Source organism: Myxocyprinus asiaticus, chromosome 5 (genome assembly GCF_019703515.2).
Source record: "Myxocyprinus asiaticus isolate MX2 ecotype Aquarium Trade chromosome 5, UBuf_Myxa_2, whole genome shotgun sequence".
In the NCBI taxonomy this organism is placed as follows: Eukaryota; Metazoa; Chordata; class Actinopteri; order Cypriniformes; family Catostomidae; genus Myxocyprinus; species Myxocyprinus asiaticus.
In genome coordinates, this window is record NC_059348.1 from 4,084,182 (window position 1) to 4,104,419 (window position 20,238).

The 20,238-nt window shown below is 36.3% G+C and overlaps 3 non-coding genes across 3 annotated transcripts in view; all 3 read left to right on the forward strand.

Moving 5' to 3' along the window:
- trnam-cau (transfer RNA methionine (anticodon CAU)) overlaps positions 1–63 on the forward strand; it is a 72-nt gene extending 9 nt beyond the window's left edge. The window contains exon 1 of the tRNA in view: positions 1–63. This exon is cut by the window's left edge and continues 9 nt beyond it. This is a non-coding gene — a tRNA (tRNA-Met).
- A 668-nt stretch (positions 64–731) lies between these two features.
- trnam-cau (transfer RNA methionine (anticodon CAU)) lies at positions 732–803 on the forward strand. Its single transcript has one exon. It is a non-coding gene; the product is annotated as a tRNA-Met (tRNA).
- A 420-nt stretch (positions 804–1,223) lies between these two features.
- trnam-cau (transfer RNA methionine (anticodon CAU)) lies at positions 1,224–1,295 on the forward strand. Its single transcript has one exon. It is a non-coding gene; the product is annotated as a tRNA-Met (tRNA).
- Positions 1,296–20,238: the final 18,943 nt, after the last annotated feature.

A 20,238-nucleotide genomic window follows, 5' to 3' on the forward strand; every position in this document is an offset into this window, starting at 1 on the left:
GCGCAGCGGAAGCGTGCTGGGCCCATATCCCAGAGGTCGATGGATCGAAACCATCCTCTGCTAACTGTGTTTTACTTCAGCCCATGCACAAATCTTGGAAAAGAATAGGTGCAAGACTGAAGCCAAGTAGTTTTCAACAAACCTTAACAATGGAAATGTAAAAATACTTTTCTCTGATTTACATTTTTCTAAAAGACAATTAGACACTTGGAAAGCAGCTCAGTGGGAAAGCAGAGTGGCGCAGCGGAAGCGTGCTGGGCCCATAACCCAGAGGTCGATGGATTGAAACCATCCTCTGCTGAATGTGTTCTACTTCAGCACAAGCGCAACTTTTGGAAAGGAAAAGTTGCAACAGTGCAACAGTGAAGCCAAGTAGTTTTCAACAAACCTGAACAATGGAAACATAAAAATACTTTTCTCTGATTTACATTTTTCTAAAAGACAGCAAGACCCATGCACAAATCTTGGAAAAGAAAAGTTGCAACAGTGCAAGACTGAAGCCAAGTAGTTTTCAACAAACCTTAACAATGGAAATGTAAAAATACTTTTCTCTGATTTGCATTTTTCTAAAAGACAGCAAGACCCATGCACAAATCTTGGAAAGGAAAAGGTGCAACAGTGAAGTCAAGTAGTTTTCAACAAAGCTTAACAATGGAAATGTAAAAATACTTTTCTCTGATTTACATTTTTCTAAAAGACAGCAAGCCACTTGGAAAGCAACTCAGTGGGAAAGCAGAGTGGCGCAGCGGAAGCGTGCTGGGCCCATAACCCAGAGGTCGATGGATCGAAACCATCCTCTGCTAATTGTGTTTTACTTCAGCCCATGCACAAATCTTGGAAAAGAATAGGTGCAACAGTGCAAGACTGAAGCCAAGTAGTTTTCAACAAACCTTAACAATGGAAATGTAAAAATACTTTTCTCTGATTTACATTTTTCTAAAAGACAATTAGACACTTGGAAAGCAGCTCAGTGGGAAAGCAGATTGGCGCAGCGGAAGCGTGCTGGGCCCATAACCCGGAGGTCGATGGATTGAAACCATCCTCTGCTGAATGTGTTCTACTTCAGCACAAGCACAACTTTTGGAAAGGAAAAGTTGCAACAGTGCAAGACTGAAGCCAAGTAGTTTTCAACAAACCTTAACAATGGAAATGTAAAAATACTTTTCTCTTATTTACATTTTTCTAAAAGACAGCAAGCCACTTGGAAAGCAACACAGTGGGAAAGCAGAGTGGCGCAGAGGAAGCGTGCTGGGCCCATAACCCAGAGGTCGATGGATCGAAACCATCCTCTGCTAACTGTGTTTTACTTCAGCCCATGCACAAATCTTGGAAAGGAAAAGGTGCAACAGTGAAGCCAAGTAGTTTTCAACAAACCTTAACAATGGAAATGTAAAAATACTTTTCTCTGATTTACATTTTTCTAAAAGACAGCAAGACACTTGGAAAGCAACACAGTGGGAAAGCAGAGTGGTGCAGTGGAATCGTGCTGGTTCCATAACCCAGAGGTTGATGGATCAAAACTGTCCTCTGCTAAATGTGTTTTACTTCAGCACATGCACAAATCTCAGAAAAGAAAAGGTGCAACAGTGCAAGATTGAAGCCAAGTGGTTTTCAACAAACCTTAACAATGGAAATGTAAAAATACTTTTCTCTGAATTACATTTTTTTTAAAGTGCTGGGCCCATACCCTAGAGGACGATGGATAGAAACTATCTTCTGCTAAGAGCTTTAGACTTGATCATATGCATAGCTCCTTGGGAAAGAGAAGCTAAAACAGTGCAAGACTGAAGCCAAGTAGTTTTCAACAGACCTTAACAATGGAAATGTAAAAATATTTTTTTCTGAAATTTTTTTTTTTTTTTTTTTTTTTTTTTTTTTTTTTTTTAAAAAAGACAGCAGAACACTTGGAAAGCAGTTCAGCGGGAAAGTAGAGTGGTACAGCGGAAGCATGCTGGGCCCATACCCCAGAGGTTGATGGATTGAAACCATCCTCTGTTAAATGTGTTTTACTTCAGCACATGCACAAATCCTTGGAAAAGAAAATAACAGTGCAAGACTAAAAGCCAAGTAGTTTTCAACAGACCATCACAATGGAAAATGTAGAAATAAATATGTCTAGATGAAAGTTTTTTTTAAAGTTCACACTCACCATGAAAGCAGGGTGGCATAGCAGAAGCTTGCTGAGCACTCAAAGCAGAATGCTGTGGTTTGAAAACATCCTCTGCTAAGAGTGTCTTACTTACAAACATGCTTAAATGTAAAGATCAGAAATGTCATACTTCCTTTCAAAATCCTAGGCCTCAAAAATCCTAAAACTGAAGTAATATCTTAGAAGAACTATGAAGCTTTGATATTGGTCCTCTTTTCAGATGTCTGTGTGCTTGATTTGATCAAATGATTCAATGCATAGCATTATAACGTGCATGTTATGAATTTGGGCAAATGAAAATGAGCCAAGAATGCAGCTTCTAGAATGCAATAGCCCAAGTGGCCTAATGGATTAGGCACTGACCTCCTAAACCAGGAATTTTGGATTTGAGACTCATCTAGGGTAAGCTTAAGCAGTGTTGCTCAGCAAAAGCATGCTATGCCCATAACCCAGAGGTTCGTAAATTGAAACCTTCGTTTACTGAAAGTCTTCTACTTCAGAACATGCACAACTCCTTGGGAAAGAAAAGGTACAAAAGTGCAAGACTAAAATCCAAGTAGTTTTCAACAGACCTTAAGATTGGATATGTAGAAATACATTTGCCTAAATTAAAAAAAAATTTTTTTTAAAGACAGCAGAAAACTTGAAAAGCACACAGCGGGAAAGCAGAGTGACAGAGCAGAAGCTTGATGGGCCCATAACCCAGAGATTGGTGGATTGAAATAATTTTCTGCTAAAAGCATTTTGCTAAAGCACATGCACTGTTCCTTGGGAAAGAAAAGCTACAACAGTGCAAGACGAAAAGCCAAGTAGTTTTCAACATACCTTAAAGGGATAGTTCACCCAAAAATTAAAATCCTCTCATCATTTACTCACCCTTATGCCATCCCAGATGTGTATGACTTTCTTTCACCTGCTGAACACAAATGAAGATTTTTAGAAGAAATTCTCAGCTCTTTTTGTCCATATAATGCAAGTGAATGGGTGCAAACATTTTGAAGCTCCAAAAATCACATAAGTCAGCATAAAAGTAATCCATAAGAATCCAATGGTTAAATTAATATCTTCAGAAGTGGTATGATAGATGTGGGTGAGAAACAGATCACTTTATCTTGTGTTTTTGGTGATTCACATTCTTCATGCATACTGCCCCCATTCTGGGCAAGAAGAAGAATTTCAAGCAAAAAAAAAAAAAGGACTGAAATAAGTCAAATCATTTTTATTTGTATAGTAATTAAATAATAATTGTATTTAGAACCCCTGTGAGCAAGCTGAAGGCAACTGTGGCAAGGAACACAAAACTCCATAAGATGTTGGTTAGATGGAGAAAAATAACCTTGGGAGAAACCAGGCTCACTGTGAGGGCCAGTTCCCCTCTGGCTAAAGAACATGCCAATATTAGATATTTGTGTGTAGTGCAAGTATTGGTTTTAAATTTGTAAATTAAGTAAGCATTAAGGTCCAGTGTTTTAAAAAGAAATTTTTTTATTAACTTTAAGATTAATGACTAATGACTTTGAAGTCCATCCTGGATTAACTGCAGAAGTTTACATAGATGCGTTGTCCTTTGTTAGTTGGCTGATGAAGGCTTTTGTTGGCAATAAATGATAGTCTATGTATTCCATTTCAAGAGTGTAGTCCATCAATAGACAAAGGTGATGCAGGCAGAGATAAATGATGAGTTGCATCGCAATTCAACCTGCAGGTCATTTCGGTGAGATTTGGTGGGGTCCATCCTAAGTCCAATGTTCAGGCAGTGGCATATAAAGTATCCAATGTCTTACAGTTGGAGTTGGCATCAGTTCATCCTCTGAAGTCAAAAAACTTAAGTGATGTCTGGCTAGCACCGGCTGAAGTTTGTCATCATCTCTGGAAACCTCTGGATATGAATCATGAATCAGGTAGAGACATGGAAACAAATAGAATAATATTAGCGTAGATGCCATTCAATTTTATGCAGAGTTATAGATCATGATGGATGTTTATAGCTGTGTAAAGTGAAAAGTACAGTGAAAAGTACTGTGGAGCTAGACCATTCAAAGCTTTGTATGTACTTAAATTAAATATGAAATTTAACAGGAAGCCAATGTAACAACGATAAAATTGGGCTAATATGATCATATTTCTTAGTTCTAGTCAGCACTCTGGCAGCTGCATTTTGAACCAATTGAAGTTTATTTATTGAACTTGCTGGACACCCTCCCAGTGCATTACAATAATCTAGTCTTGAGGTCATGAACACATAAATTAATTTTTCAGCAACAGCAACAGAGAGCACGTGTCGCAATATTTCTCAGGTGGAAGAATGCTGTTCTACAAACACTGGAAATTTGATTTTCAAAAGACAGATTGGTATCAAATATAACACCTAAGTTCTTTGCAAAGAAGACGACGTAACAGTACATCCATCGAGAGTCAAATTATATTTTACCTGCTTATTAGATAAGAGCAAATCATTTGTAAATCTGATAAGTGCAGTCTCTGTACTGTGATGAGGCCTAAATCCTGACTAAAATTTTTCATATATTCCATTTCTCTGTAGAAATGAACATAGTTGGGAGGACACTACATTTTTCTAATATTTTTGACATAAATGGTATATTTGAAATCGGTCTGTAATTAGCCAAATCTCTAGGATCAAGCTGTGGCTTCTTAATAAGCAGTTTGATATCTGCCATTTTAAAGTTCTTGGGACATGTCCTGAGGATAGCGAGGAGTTAATAATATTAAGGAGAGGTTCTGAGATTACAGGGAATACCTCTTTTAAGAGCTTAGTTGGTATTGTATCTAACATACATGTTGTGGCTTTTGAGTTTTTGATAAGTTTTTTTAGCTCTTCATGACCTATGATGGCGAAGGATTGAAGTTGCTCGTGAGAAAAATTGTGAGACACTGTTTTCTGAGGTGCTGTGACTGATGATTGCATAGTTCCAATTTTATTTCTGATTATTTCAATTTTATCAGTAAAGAAATTTGAAGGAATATCTGGTTCAGTCGATGCTTTATTCTTAACCAATTTAGCCACAGTACTGAATAAACACCTAGGGTTGTTGTGGTTATTTTCTGAGTTTGCTAAAATATGCTGACCTGGCAGCTTTTAGTGCCTGTCTGACGCTACAGACACTATCCTTCCATGCACCGCGAAACACCTCTAATTTTGTATTCTTCCACTTGCGCTCCATTTTCCGAGTATGATCATTGTACCATGGTGTGAGGCTTTTTTCTTTAATTTTCTTTAATCGAAGGGGGGTGACACTATCAAGAGTGCTAGAGAAGACTGTATTTATATTTTCTGTTATTTCATTAAGTTCTTCTAGACTTTTTGGCTTACTGAGTATGTGAGACAATTCTGAAAGATTATTAGTGAAGCTATCTTTAGTGGTTGAAAGGATAGTTCTACCTGAACGATAGCATGGTGTAGATTGAGTGACATTAGCTGACGCACAAACAAGAGATGAGGTAATGATCTGAGATGTCATCGCTCTGCAGTAGAATTTCTATAGTAACAACATCAACTCCGTATGACAGAATTAAATCTAACGTATGAATATGGCAATAAGTTGGTCCTGTCACATTTTGTCTGACTCCAAGAAAGTTGAGAATATCAATAAATGCTAATCCCAATGTGTCATTTTCATTATTTATGTGAATGTTGAAGTCAACAACAATTAAAGCTCTATCTACATTAACTACTAGATCAGATAGAAAATTTGCAAATTCACCACGGAAACCAGAGTAAGACCCGGGTGATCTATATACTGTAGCAAGGGCAAAAGATGACAGATTCTTTATTTATATCTGATGGTGTCATATTAATCATTATTAGTTCAAAAGACTTAGACTTATATCCTGTCCTCTGGATAACACCAAAAACATCACTGTATATTGTAGCAACACCTCCTCCTCAACCTTTCAGACGAGGCTCATGTACCTGAGGTACATGAAGTAGATTCGAGTTAAAACTAATATATTCATCCAGTTTAAGACAGGTTTCAGTCAAACAGAGTGCATCTAAATGATTATCTGTAATAATTTAATTTGCAATTAGTGCTTTGGTAGAAAGAGATCTAATGTTTATTAGCCCTACCTGTATATAATGTTTATCTTCAATTTGTAGTTTTTTTTAAGTTTGACCTTAATACAAATTTTTCTAGATGATTTAGTGAGAGTTTTGTGTTTGGTAGTTCAGGGAACAGACACAGTCTCTATATGATATCTAGGTGATACAGTCTCTATGTGTTGTAGTTTATGTGACCTATGTGACGTCTCAAGGCAGCTAGCAGACATTCGGATTAACCAGTTTGTCTGCTTCCTGACCTAGGCCCCAGTTAGTCAAATACTATCATTATTAAGACTATGAGCCAAATTACTAGAGAGGAGAGTGGCACTTTCCCTGGAGGGATGGAGTCTGTCTCTCTTTAACAGGTCAGGTCTACCCCAAAAACTCTTCCAATTGTCTATAAATCCTATGCTATTCTCCAAACACCACTCAGACACTCAGACGTTCAGTGACACTAATCTGTTATAAACCTCATCACCACAATGAGTAGGGAGGGGTCCAGAGCATATTACAGTGCCTGAGATCATTTTTGCAAGTTCACACACCTCTTTAACATTATCTCTAGTGATCTCCGACTGGCGAAGCCAGACATCATTAGTGCCGACATGAAATATTTATCTTTTTCTCACCCACACCTATCATATCGCTTCAAATGATATGGATGAAAACACTGGAGTCATATGGATTACTTTTATTGTGCCTTTAAATGCTTTTTGTGGCATCAAAATGTTGGCACCCATTTACTTACATTTTATGGACAGAGCTGAGATACTCTTCTAAAAATCATAATTTGTGTTCTGCAGAAGAAAGAAAGTCATAAACATCAAATTAAACGATCAGTAAATTGAGAGAATTTTTATTTTTGGGTGAACTATTCCTTTAACTGAAAGCCCAGAATCACTTGTAATGTAATATACATTGTTTTTGGCATCAGCCAAAGAGTCTATCAATGACAATTGACTAAAATTATCAAAAGTTATTAGCATTTTTAGAAACATCTTTATGATTTGATTACAAAATAAGCCTTGATGTAGGATGATACATCTTATCGTATTTCAATTATTTTTTTCAAAATACACACTCAGATGTGAACTCTTTTTTCCATTTCATAATAAAATGTATACAAAATTGAAATACAATAAATTAAAATTTAATAAATTCCTTACAAAATGTTGCAAATGTTTTGTTCTTTAGTTGTCATATGAACAATCAGACAGTAAGTATACTGAAGAGCTAGTTTAGCCCATTAACTGGCATCGTCCCATATATGCTTTTTTTTATTTTTTTTTTATTTTTTTACTTTTTCTACAGTTGAAGTTTTTAAATGAACTGTTTAAATGATTACTTGGCAAGTCATTTGTTTTTCACATGGCTTCTTTAAGTATGCATTTCATTCATTCATTCAGACACATTTATTTGGTGGTGTCAGTATACTTGCTTAATCTATTTACTAATGAATAAATACAACCCACTGTTAGCCTTGATAGGTGGAAAATAATAATAAAAAACTTGGTCACAGACAAAAAAGAGAAAAGACAGTAAGAGTGGGAAAAGGCTAAGTATTTTGTCTTTTGCATGCGAATGATGCATTTGTGAATATTTGTGTTAGTTTTAAAACACAAGTGATGGACTACCGTATGTTTGATAAAGCTTACAGTGAAAAAGCGGCAGCAAGGTTTTATAAAACCGCAGCTTTCCATATTCGCCAAATTGCATTGACACACTAAACGCAATCTGAAGCAGCTCGTCCTGCATACGTGCCAGTGTACGGTGCGGTGGACATTGCGTACCAAACAGTTGCTCATATTGCTGCGTATGAGAGGTGAAAAGGCCCTTACGCAACACACAAAATACATTGCACCGTATATATATATATCGCCAAATATTACAGATCAGCACAGGTTATCTATAATGTCCAGCGAGTCCTGCAACTTCCGATGCAAATCATTTGCTTTGCCGTGTTTAGCCCTTGCTGATTATGCATTTGTAACTGCAGTTCCCTTCGTTTGATATGCATACGCGATATATGGCGGTCCACATCGTTGCCTACCTGCCATGATTCATGTAACATAGCCAGACCGAGAATGAATGAGCCTCTGTGGGAAACAATGGGAGAGAGCCAGCGTGCTGTCTGATGGGATTTTATAGAGATATGACTTTCAGTTGGTCACATGACCTCTGACAACAGACACGCCCACCAAAGTTACCACAGTTTCCACTTTAGGCAGCCATGTCTCGTTTCGAAGGCTGCGTGCTAGGCAGGACGCGTCCTTTGAAGGCTGCAGTATACCAAGTGTCCTCCTTTAAACAAGCCTCGTTTAAACGAGACGGCCTTCATAGGACAAACGGAAACGGAACGTAACATGGTCCACAGATTTCATATTAGCAAACTATAGTTTTGGCAAGTTGTTTAGGACATCTACTTTGTGCATGACACAAGTAATTTTTCCAAGAATTATTTACAGACAGTGGGTCAGAAGTTTACATACACTAAGTTAAGTGTGCCTTTAAGCAGCTTGGAAAATTCCAGAAAATGATGTCAAGCCTATAGGCAATTAGCCTATTAGCTTCTGATAGGCTAATTGGCTAATTGGAGTCAATTGGAGGTGTACCTGTGGATGTGTTTTAAGACCTACCTTCAAACTCAGAAGGTATCTGACATCATGGGAAAATCTAAAGAAATCAGCCAAGACCTCAGAAAAGAATTGTGGATCTCCACAAGTCTGGTTCATCCTTGGGAGCAATTTCCAAACATCTGATGGTACTGCGTTCATCTGAACAAACAATAGTATGCAAGTATAAACACCATGGGACCATGCAGCCATCATAACGCTCAGGAAAGAGACGCATTCTGTCTCCTAGAGGTGAACGTAGTTTGGTGTGAAAAGTGCAAATCAATCCCAGAACAACAGCAAAGGACCTTGTGAAGATGCTAGAGGAAACAGGTAGAAAATATCTATATCCACTGTAAAATGAGTCCTATACTGAAATAACCTTAAAAGTTACTCAGTAAGGAAGAAGCCACTGCTCCAAAACCGCCATAAAAAAGCCAGACTTCAGTTTGCAAGTGCACATGGTGACAAAGATCTTACTTTTTGGAGAAATGTCCTCTGGTCTGATGAAACAAAAATTGAACTGTTTGGTCATAATGACCATCGTTATGTTTGGAGGGAAAAGGGTGAGGCTTGCAAGCCTAAGAACACCATCCCAACCATGAAGCATGGGGTGGAAGCATCAGGTTGTGGGGTGCTTTCATGCAGGAGGGAGTGGTGCACTTCACAAAATAGATGGCATCATGAGGAAGGAAAATTATGTGTATATATTGAAGCAACGTCTCAAGACATCAGCCAGGAAGTTAAAGCTTGGTCACAAATCAGTCTTCCAAATGGATAATGACCCCAAGCATACCTCCAAAGTTGTGGCAAAATGGCTTACGTACAACAAAGTCAAGGTATTGGAGTGGCCATCACAAAGCCCTGACCTCAATCCGATAGGGAATTTGTAGGCAGAACTGAAAAAGCGTGTGCAAGCAAGGAGGCCTACAAACCTGACACGGTTACACCAGTTCTGTCTGAAGGAATGGGCCAAAATTCCAGCAACTTATTGTGAGAAGCATGTGGAAGGCTACCCAATATGTTTGACCCAAGTTAAACAATTAAAAGGCAATGCTACCAAATAATAACAAAGTGTATGTAAACTTCTGACCCACTGGGAATGTGATGAAAGTAATAAAAGCTGAAATAAATCTCTCTGCTATTATTCTGACATATCACATTCTTAAAATAAAGTAGTGATCCTAACTGACCTAAGACAGGGAATGCTTTCTATGATTAAATGTCAGGAATTGTGAAAAACTGTGTTTAAATGTAGTTGGCTAAGGTATTTGTGTATGTAAACTTATTGGACTATATTACCTTCATATCCAACTTTAATCTTGACAAACCTTATATTGTTTGAAAGCTACAAGTCTCTAGCTTTGAAATATGCCCACTGTTTGCGATCTGAATGACATCATTACAGAAATGCATTAAAATAGAGTGGATTTTAAAACATGCAACATGTGAGCGGTATTACTTGTCTTATAAATCTTCTGGTTTTGATCCGATCGGATGATGGCAGGAAATTCAAGCATACAATCCAAGGTAAATGTCCACAATTTAAAGTAGACTTAACCATTTTATCCAAAACATCAAAAATTGAGGAAAAAACTGACTGTTCATCCTTTGCTTGCGTAATCACGTAAATTAAAATGTCTATTATCAATAAAATATTGATTATAAAACTTATTTCATCAATCAGCAGCGAGGTCTTGAGGTCTCTGCTATTCCAGTGAAATGTCTGCGTTGTTTGAGCCCCACGAGTCTCTCTGTAATTCACAGGCGGAGCTGCCAATCAAACCAGATCAAAGGCTCCATGGGCTTTCCAAATGCGCATTGGCTGTTTCAGTGAATAGATGCAGCCAATTGATTGCTAGTCAAGATTTTATTGACAGGTCATGTAGCCATTGGTATGACATTTTTTTGGTTACAGGGGTTGGCCTTGCTCATTCCAGAACAGTGACATCATCCTAGTGTTTGTTTGGATAGAGAACCTAAGGCCACCATTACCAGAGGTGGGTAGAGTAGCCAAAAACTGTACTCAAGTAAAAGTACAATTACTTTTAAAAAATAATTACTCAAGTAAAAGTGCTAACATAAATAATTACTTGAGTAAGAGTAAGAAAGTATCCAATTAAAAGAGTACTCAAGTGACTTCCTTTCTTCTGTAGAACACACATTAAGTTTTTTAGAAGAGTATTTCAGCTCTGTAGGTCAGTACAATGCAAGTGAATGTTAAAGTGATCTGTTTCTCATCCACACATTCTCATATCACATTGCTTCTGAAGATATGGATTTAACCACTGGAGTTTTATGGATTACTTTTATGCTGACTTATGTGATTTTTTTTTAGCTTTAAAATGCTGGCACAACTTATTGTGAGAAGCATGTGGAAGGCTACCCAAAATGTTTGACCCAAGTTAAACAATTAAAAGGCAATGCTACCAAATAATAACAAAGTGTATGTAAACTTCTGACCCACTGGGAACGTGATGAAAGAAATAAAAGCTGAAATAAATCTCTCTGCTATTATTCTGACATATCACATTCTTAAAATAAAGTAGTGCACTTGCACTTTATGGACTAAAAGAGCTGAAATTCTAGAAATTCTTCTAAAAATCTTCATTTGTGTTCTGCAGAAGAAAGGAAGTCATACACATCTGGGATGGCATAAGGGTAAATGAGGAGAGAATTTTAATTTTTGGGTGAACTATCCCTTTAAGGGCTCTTGTCAGATCTGGATGAATTTGTCAATAAGAAGAGAAGTTTGGAAAACCCACAGGGGCCTTTTGTAATGCCTCACTTGTCACTTTGAATCTGCTTAAGACACAGTGCCAAAACTGTGCCATAAATGACATGTCAAGAGTGCCCAGTTTTGAGCACAGTGCATTTCCCACAGGGATATATAAACCAAAGCAAGATCATGTTTTATTAATGCCCACTTTTGCTATTTCATAGCTTATAGTTGTTAGTTCAGTGTAGTCACAGTTTTCAGTGTCTAAATAATTTAGATAATTAGTTCTGTACAGCAGTACTGCCGCTCCCTAAACGCAGGGTACGCAGCCTGTGAAATGCTGTCTGTTCGCGCTCAAGTTGTCAATAACGAGATCGGCAGAGCAAAAGACATTTACACTTCACGTGGATTTTTACATGGATTAATACAGTTAATCTGCCCAAAGTAGCTGCAATAGTTTCCAGTATCCCTGCGAGGGCGCGGGGTAAATGCGTAAATACTGCTCATGACATGCGGGACATGGGACAAAGCGCACTGATATATTGCTACACTGGTTTAAAAATGTACACTTAAAAACTGATGTCTCAAGAGCCCATATATACAGAATCACCCTGAAAATGACCATCACCATTTCACAGAAAAGCCTGCGTTATCATTAGAGCCACAACTTACCTCAGAGTGCTGCCTTAAGTTGGAGCTGCAATTTTAATCTTGAAATATCCGCTTGACTTGGTGTTAAATGAAGGCATTGCATGACGAAACTATAATTTTTTATACTGTGCAGAGCGAAGAAAGTGTTTCACTTAGTAAGAAGCGCATGATGGTGCAGCAGTGATGGACTCGGCTTGAGTGACAATCTGTGACAGCTCGCGCAGCTGTGTGAACTTCCGCTGTTGAAAAAGTCCCATTCAGTAATCGCTCAATAAATTACACATTAATTAAAATTAAACCCAGTAATGTAACGGCAGGAACTCCGCCCATTGTAGCGAAGTACAACAATTTCATTAGAAATTTACTTGAGTGAGAGTAAAAAGTACCCACTTTTAAACCTACTCTAAAAGTACATTTTTTCCCAAAAAGTTACTCAAGTGAATGTATGGAGTAAATGTAGCATGTTACTACCCACCTCTGACCATTATGCTCTGAGTTTTCTTCCATTTCTGATGACCGATCGGAACCGAAATCTAAAATTTTAGCTGCTTCTTTCAATGGATCTATGCAAAAACAGTAGTTTTTAGTACTTTGAAATAAGTTCCACGCAGTTTTGAGGAGTAATAAATGCCAAACCGGCATCTGTGTTTGGACTCATAGCAGCTATAAGGGATGGGCATGAGTACTCGGGTACTCAGATGTGGCAGCAATGATCGATCATGAAAGCGATGATCGATGGTGATCACGCATTATGTGACTTTTCACTTAATTCGAAATTCAGTGACAATTACCTGAGAACTAAACACAAATGAGTCAAAGAGGGAGCTTATTTTTAATTTTGAGATTGATTATGTTGTGGTTTTGAGGGGTACACTGATTGTCAGAGACGTCTCATAGCAACCAATCCTATATATGATGCTATGCTATCGTTATGATAATCAAAACAAAGAGAGTGTAATTAACCGTGTTTTGAAGACCTGTCGCTGCAAAACATTTGCTAAACACATTTTATTATCATTTAATGTAAGAACTTTGATTTGTTAATGGATATTATTCAATAAAAAGGAATGTTTGTCACTGACTGTAAACTGCCCTGCCCTGACATAACACACACCTGCATCTCAACGAAACGGGAGTTGAGGATTTCCTCACCAGTTTCCAAGTTAGAAGTCTGACATAAATTGTCATTCCATTGCACTTTCCCCAGTTGAAAGGTGGAAATTCAGACTCACCGGGTTGAATGGAACGCTGCATGAATCATTACAGCAACAACAATACAGAGCATCGCGGCTTTCCCACAGGAGTGAACACTTGGACACACACACACACACACACACACACACCACACCAGGCGTGTGTGGCAGTGGACTCAATGCATATACAGCAGGCGAGTGTTTCAAATAGCTAGAGTAAATAGCTAGAGTAATAGCTAGCTAAGTGTTAGCACAGCTAACTGGACCAGAATGCAGTGTCTTCAAAGCTGAAAGCGATTTGAAAATAGACGGTATAGACAGTCACGAAAAAACTGGTGCGTGCTTAATAAGATTACTATGTTAACCTGAAGGAAGAACTGACAGACGCGCCTTGTGCCCATTCTTTCATTGAGTTGGGCAGCGCCAGCGAACCTTCACATAATGACAAAATATGATGCATTATATTTTGATTATGCAATCTTTTGTAAATTTTGTAACAGATTATTTTATAACAGCCTATAAAAATTAATAGACAATACACTGGAACAACAAGATGCAATTCAGAAGCCAAAGACATTTGTCAGACATGTTATTATATATACAGTTATGTCATTGCCCCTCGAGTACTCCAGTAGACCAAATGACCAACAATGCCCATCCCTAGCAGCTATAGGGCTAAAGCTAAATGCACAGGCGCTGATCAGTGTGAATGAATGGGCTCTTTGGATCATTTATTATTTAATTTATTGGTTAAACAAACTATTATATAATTTATAGCAGAAAAATATTATATGTTTGTTAGAAATGTGAATAATTAATGGCTTTCACTGCTAACAATACTTACACTTTAACCATGCATTATAAATATAATTAGAATAATTATAATTTGTAATGAATTTTATATAATGTTTTGCAATAAAATAGTGACCTCATATGTGGTTTGAGTGGTGTTTCTGAAATTAGTTTTTCAAAAAAAAAAAAAAAATTCTGAAATTACTTTTCACTCTTGCACCAATGGAGTTCTGATTTCATCCTGTGGCCACTTTAATAAAATAAGTTAAATAAGTTAAAGTGCATTTCATTTTCATTTCAATAAACTTAAACTTCTATAACTTTAAAAAACAAACTAACTTAAATAACTGATTTCACTTGCACAATAATCTCCCAAGTGTCTTCTTTAAAAAGAGTATTTCACTCTTTGAACAATGGAGCTTTAATGTCATCTTGTAGCCACATTTGGTACTGCGTCTACAATAATTCTAAGACATTTGGCGTTTTATAACTTATTTTACCTTACCAAAATTAGGTCTCTAGTCCCAGCATTCAGTAGGAAATTTGAAAATGTAATTTTCTGGTAAATGCTAAAAAAGTGTAGTGCCAGTTAAGGGGATAGTATACCGAACATTTGTTATTTTGAAGTCAGAGATGACTGAGAGTAAAGAAATGCAGTGCAGTGAGTCAGATGTTTATTTATTAACTGTTCTGGGCTGTGTTTCCCAAAAGCATCATTAGTGTAAGTTGATCGTAGGTACCATAGGCACCAGTGGTCTTAAAGAGCAACTTGGGCTAACAATGCTTTTGGTTAACACAGCCCTGAGTGATTCCATTCATTTAGCTGAATGATTTATCAGACTGAATCAACATGCAAGTTTGTGAGTAAGAGTGAATTATGGCGATGCTATAGAGGATTTTTTTTTTTTTTTTATTTGAGTACATTTAGTGGAATGAGTGAAAATGACAACAAGAAAGAAGTGTTTTTTGGTATTATTTGGTGATACATATTATTATTATTATTATTATAATAATTTTTTTTTTTTTTTTTTTTTTTTTTTTTTTTTGGTGTTACATTCAGTTTAGACTGCAAGTTCACAAAAACTTTTGATTAGCATGGTCTGAAAATAATCTGAGCAAAATTTGGTGAAAATTCGATTATCGCTGTGGGAGGAGTTAAAAAAGTAGGTTTTCAAGTAAATTTATAATGGCCGACAGGAAGTTTGTCTGACCATGACAAATTTGGTATTGTTGAACTCAGCTTGGCCCAAGGAATCTATTAAGACCAGTGTCATAATAATAGGCTAAAATTATCAAAAGTTATTAGCATTTTTATATATTTTGTTATATTTTTTGACCACAACCTAGTGCTGTCCTGAAACTTGTTGCACACCTTGTTCAGGGCATTGTGCCGATGACACATACGTGATGTAACATTTCGTAACGATACGCCAGTGCGTTTGTAAAATACAACATTTTACAACAAAATTAAAAATGGCCAACACTCAGAATGGCCGACATAGGCCAAATTGGTATCATTCAACACGGTATACCCCACAGAATCTAAAGAGTCCAGTTTCATGATTTTAGGACAAACCCTTCAGAAGTTATAAGTAAAAATATCCATTTTATTTATTTATTTATTTATTTTTTATATATATCTCCTGACACGTAGGGGGCACTGTGCCAAAACACTGCAGGTCACCTCAGGGCATGATGGCTATGACACATACCAAGTTTCCTCACAATCTGTCAAAGCGTTGTGGAGATACAGCCTCAAATTCAATTTTGCGCATTCTTCGTTGAATTTGTTGAAGTGCCATTCAAAAATGGTTTGCTCTATCAAAATTCTTTTAAAACTGTCTCCAGATGACGCACGTCAGTTTTCGTGCAAATTGGACGTATGGCCTAGGACGAATTCGAAAAAGTAGATTTTTCTGAAAATTCAAAATGGCGGAAAATTTTGTCAGGCGGAAATTAAAACCATGGTATGCTTTCGACTTGGAATGAGCTCAGGAATCAGGGCGAAAAAAAGAATTGTTTCTCTAGGATTTACGGTTCAAAAGTTATTAGCATAAAAATGAGTGAAAATTTTTAACTGTTGGTGGCGCTAGAGGGTTTGAGATAAAGATTCCAATTTGCTATGGTAGCACATCACCTCTGTCTGTGTGCAAATTAACTTTATATACAGAAACTTATACAGAAGAATAATAATAAAAAGAACACTATCAAACACAATAGGTGCCTACGCACCTTCGGTGCTTGGCCCCTAAAAACACAATAGGTGCCTATGCACCTTCGGTGCTTGGCCCCTAATTATGGAATGTAAATTATTTTATGATCCTTCATTATCTTGTAGTCTTGTTTAATTTTCTATATTTTTAATCTATACAGTTTAATGTCATCAAAGCCTAACTTAATGAGGCAATCAGATTATCTTTACACCTCGTTTCTGGTCGATGTTTCAAACTCACGCTGCATTTATTTCTCCTCCATAAATACTTAGCAGATCCTGTACAGCAGCATCTGTCCATCTATCCATTTTGATTTGAAAAGCCTACAATAACAACAATTCAAGAAAAGTTTTAATGAAGGTTACTAACTGTACTTTTAAAATTTGTAAACTTTTATCGGTTGTCTATATATAAAAAATAATATAAAATAAAAGGCATAATCTACAATCACGTTTTTTCAAACTGCACAATGATGATTTAAAATTGTAGCTTCATTTTCTGTAACAGCATAATTTTCTGTAAAGCTGCTTTAAAATTATGTGTTGTGAAAATCACTAAACAAATAAAAATGACTTGACTGTCTGATGGTTGATGATGCATTTTTTTGTTCTGACTCCACCCAAATAGTTCCACATTGCAAGAGTTGCAAGGTACTAAAAAGTTTCCTCATTTGGTCCAGGTATTAGTTCCACATGGAACTAGTTTATATCATGGAAAAACAATGAGAACCTTAAATAGACACCTTAAAAACACCTTTTTAGAAATGCTTTAGCCAATTGTTAAAATGTAAAAAATACTTCTCAGAAGGTTGAGGTCTCGGAATATTGAGGTCACTTCCTGTTCTTGTTGCTGCTGGTGCATAGCTCGACTTTGTTTGTAGCCTGGTAGCCTGCTTAGCATTTTCTATTTTCAGCATTTTAATCTTTAATCTCTGCTCTTTAACTGCATGCATCCATGTTTCCAATTTTCCTGTTTTTTTTTTTTTTGTGCGTTTTCCATAATTAAAAAAAAAAAAAATTTATTATAATTTTTTATCACGATTCTACTGCGTTCATCCGTTTTTACCTCTGCATCAAATCCACACTGCTCAGTAACCATGAGACCTATGTTTAATGTAGCTTCATCCGTCGGCAGTGAGAAATGTACATGTGATAAATGAAAGGAATTAATTAGGCTGACAGAGAAGATTAAAGAGTTAGAGACACGCATCTGAACACTAGTGGATAAGCCGTTAGATTTTGTTTCGGATACACACTTCAATACACAGCAATACACACACTTCGGTTCTAGCAGTAGAGCCCCCACTGCTGGGCATTTGGGTGACAACTCGGCAATACCTGCACAGCAAGGTGACACTACTCTCCTGTTCCTGTTAGGGTTTGCAACAGTTTATCCCCACTCATTGAGGCACCCACTGAGAATCATTTTGAAAGCACCCTGGTAATAGGAGATTAGGCAACACTTTGTTTTACAGTGTCCCTGTTACAGTGTAATTACTCAATTACAGAGTTCTAAATAATGTAATAAAATGAAACATGTACTTTATATGTAATTAAATATGGAAGAGCATGTACTTACATATTGTAATTATATAGGTGTAAAAGACAAGTATTATTACATGTGTGTAACAGGCCAATCTTGTTCCATACCTATTTGTGTACAAGGAAGATCTTGTTACAGTGTAACAGACAAATGTTGTTACATGTATTAGCTTTATAATTACATTAAATTTACACAACATTACATAGTATTAATCACTGTAAAATAAAGTGTACCTAGACTGTACTGAAGTGTACTTCATGTGTAACTACATATCTTAGCAAGCTGTGCTTAAATTATATCACTAGTACACAGCTGAATACATGTAATAGCTTCATAATTACATCAGAATTACACAATATTACATAGTATTAATCACTGTAAAATAAAGTGTATCTACATTTATGCATTTGGCAGACGCTTTTATCCAAAGCGACTTACAGTGCCCTTATTACAGGGACAATCCCCCTGGAGCAACCTGGAGTTAAGTGCCTTCCTCCAGGACACAATGGTGGTGGCTGTGGGGATTGAACCAACAACCTACTTATCAGTTCAGTGCTTTAGTCAGTGCTTTAGTCCACTATGCCACCACCTTCAGTGAGGCTTCAGTGCTTTGCTTCAGTGCTTTAGTTCAGTGCTTTAGTCCACTACGCCACCACCATGCCAGACTATACTTAAGTATACTTCATGTGTAACTACATGAGTTTAAGTTAACTCACTAGTATGCATCTCAATAGATGCTAATACTACATTTAAGTATACTTAAACATCAACCTGCCTGGCATGACATGGACATTAATGAACGAGACATGCACAAATATATTTAAGAATATAAAACCTTTATTATCAGAATCAGAATCAGAATGAGCTTTATTGCCAAGTATGTTTACACATACAAGGAATATGTCTCGGTGACAGAAGCTTCCAGTGCACAAACAATGCAACATCAAGACAGAGACAGAGATGATAAAAAAAAGAATAAAAACAAAAAGCGAATAGAAGGTATAATAGAAGTATATATAGAAATACACTATATATATATATATATATATATATATATATATATATATATATATATATATATATATATATATATACACACACACACACATGTACAAATACAAATCTGTTATATACAGGTAGTGCAAAGGAATGAAATGGCAGAAGAGGTAGGATATGTTGGATAAGTATAAATAGACTAAGACTATTATAACATCACATTGATGGCAAAGGTTTCTCATTGAAAGCTTCTGAAATATAAATTAACATTTCATTTTATTTCATTTCTTTCTCTTTTATTCTGTAGCACTTCATTTTGGCACTGCAGCTCCAGGGGGCTGGTTTTATCTAAAAATTAATAAATAAATGTATGTTCTCAGAATCAAGACAGAATACCACAAAATAAATTTAAGGTACCAGTAAAAAAATAAACCAAAACGTAAAACATCTAGACTTAGTCAACAAGTTATAAACTGCAATTTTTTTAATGTTTTTATTTTTATTTTTTTTTATGGAAAAATATGAAACAGACCTATTTATCATAATCACCAAACAATACTGTTTGGACAACATGAATTATTGTCGCTAATTAACTATTAAATAATGGTAAAACAATGAACCATAAACACCTTATTTTATAGTATGTTGGGGCAACTAAACAACATCTTCCTTTGTAGACAATATTGTTTTCAAATAGAGAAAATATTTGGCTATAATGCATTACATTTTATATATATATATATATACACTGGTGGCCAAAAGTTTGGAATATATATAATGTACAGATTTTGCTGTTTCGGAAGGAAATTGGTACTTTAATTCACCAAAGTGGCATTCAACTGATCACAAAGTATAGTCAGGACATTACTGATGTAAAAAACAGCTCCATCACTATTTGAAAAAAGTCATTTTTGATCAAATCTAGACAGGCCGCATTTCCAGCAGCCATCACTCCAACACCTTATCCCTGAGTAATCATGCTAAATTGCTAATTTAGTACTAGAAAATCATTTGTCATTATATCAAACACTGCTGAAAGCTATTTGGTTCATTAAATGAAGCTTAACATTGTCTTTGTGTTTGTTTTTGAGTTGCCACAGTATGCAATAGACTGGCATGTCTTAAGGTCAATATTAGGCCAAAAATGACAAAAAAGAAACAGCTTTCTCTAGAAACTCGTCAGTCAATCATTGTTTTGAGGAATGAAGGCTATACAATGCTTGAAATTGCCAAAAAAACTGAAGATTTCATACAAAGGTGTACACTACAGTCTTCAAAGACAAAGGACAACTGGCTCTAACAAGGACAGAA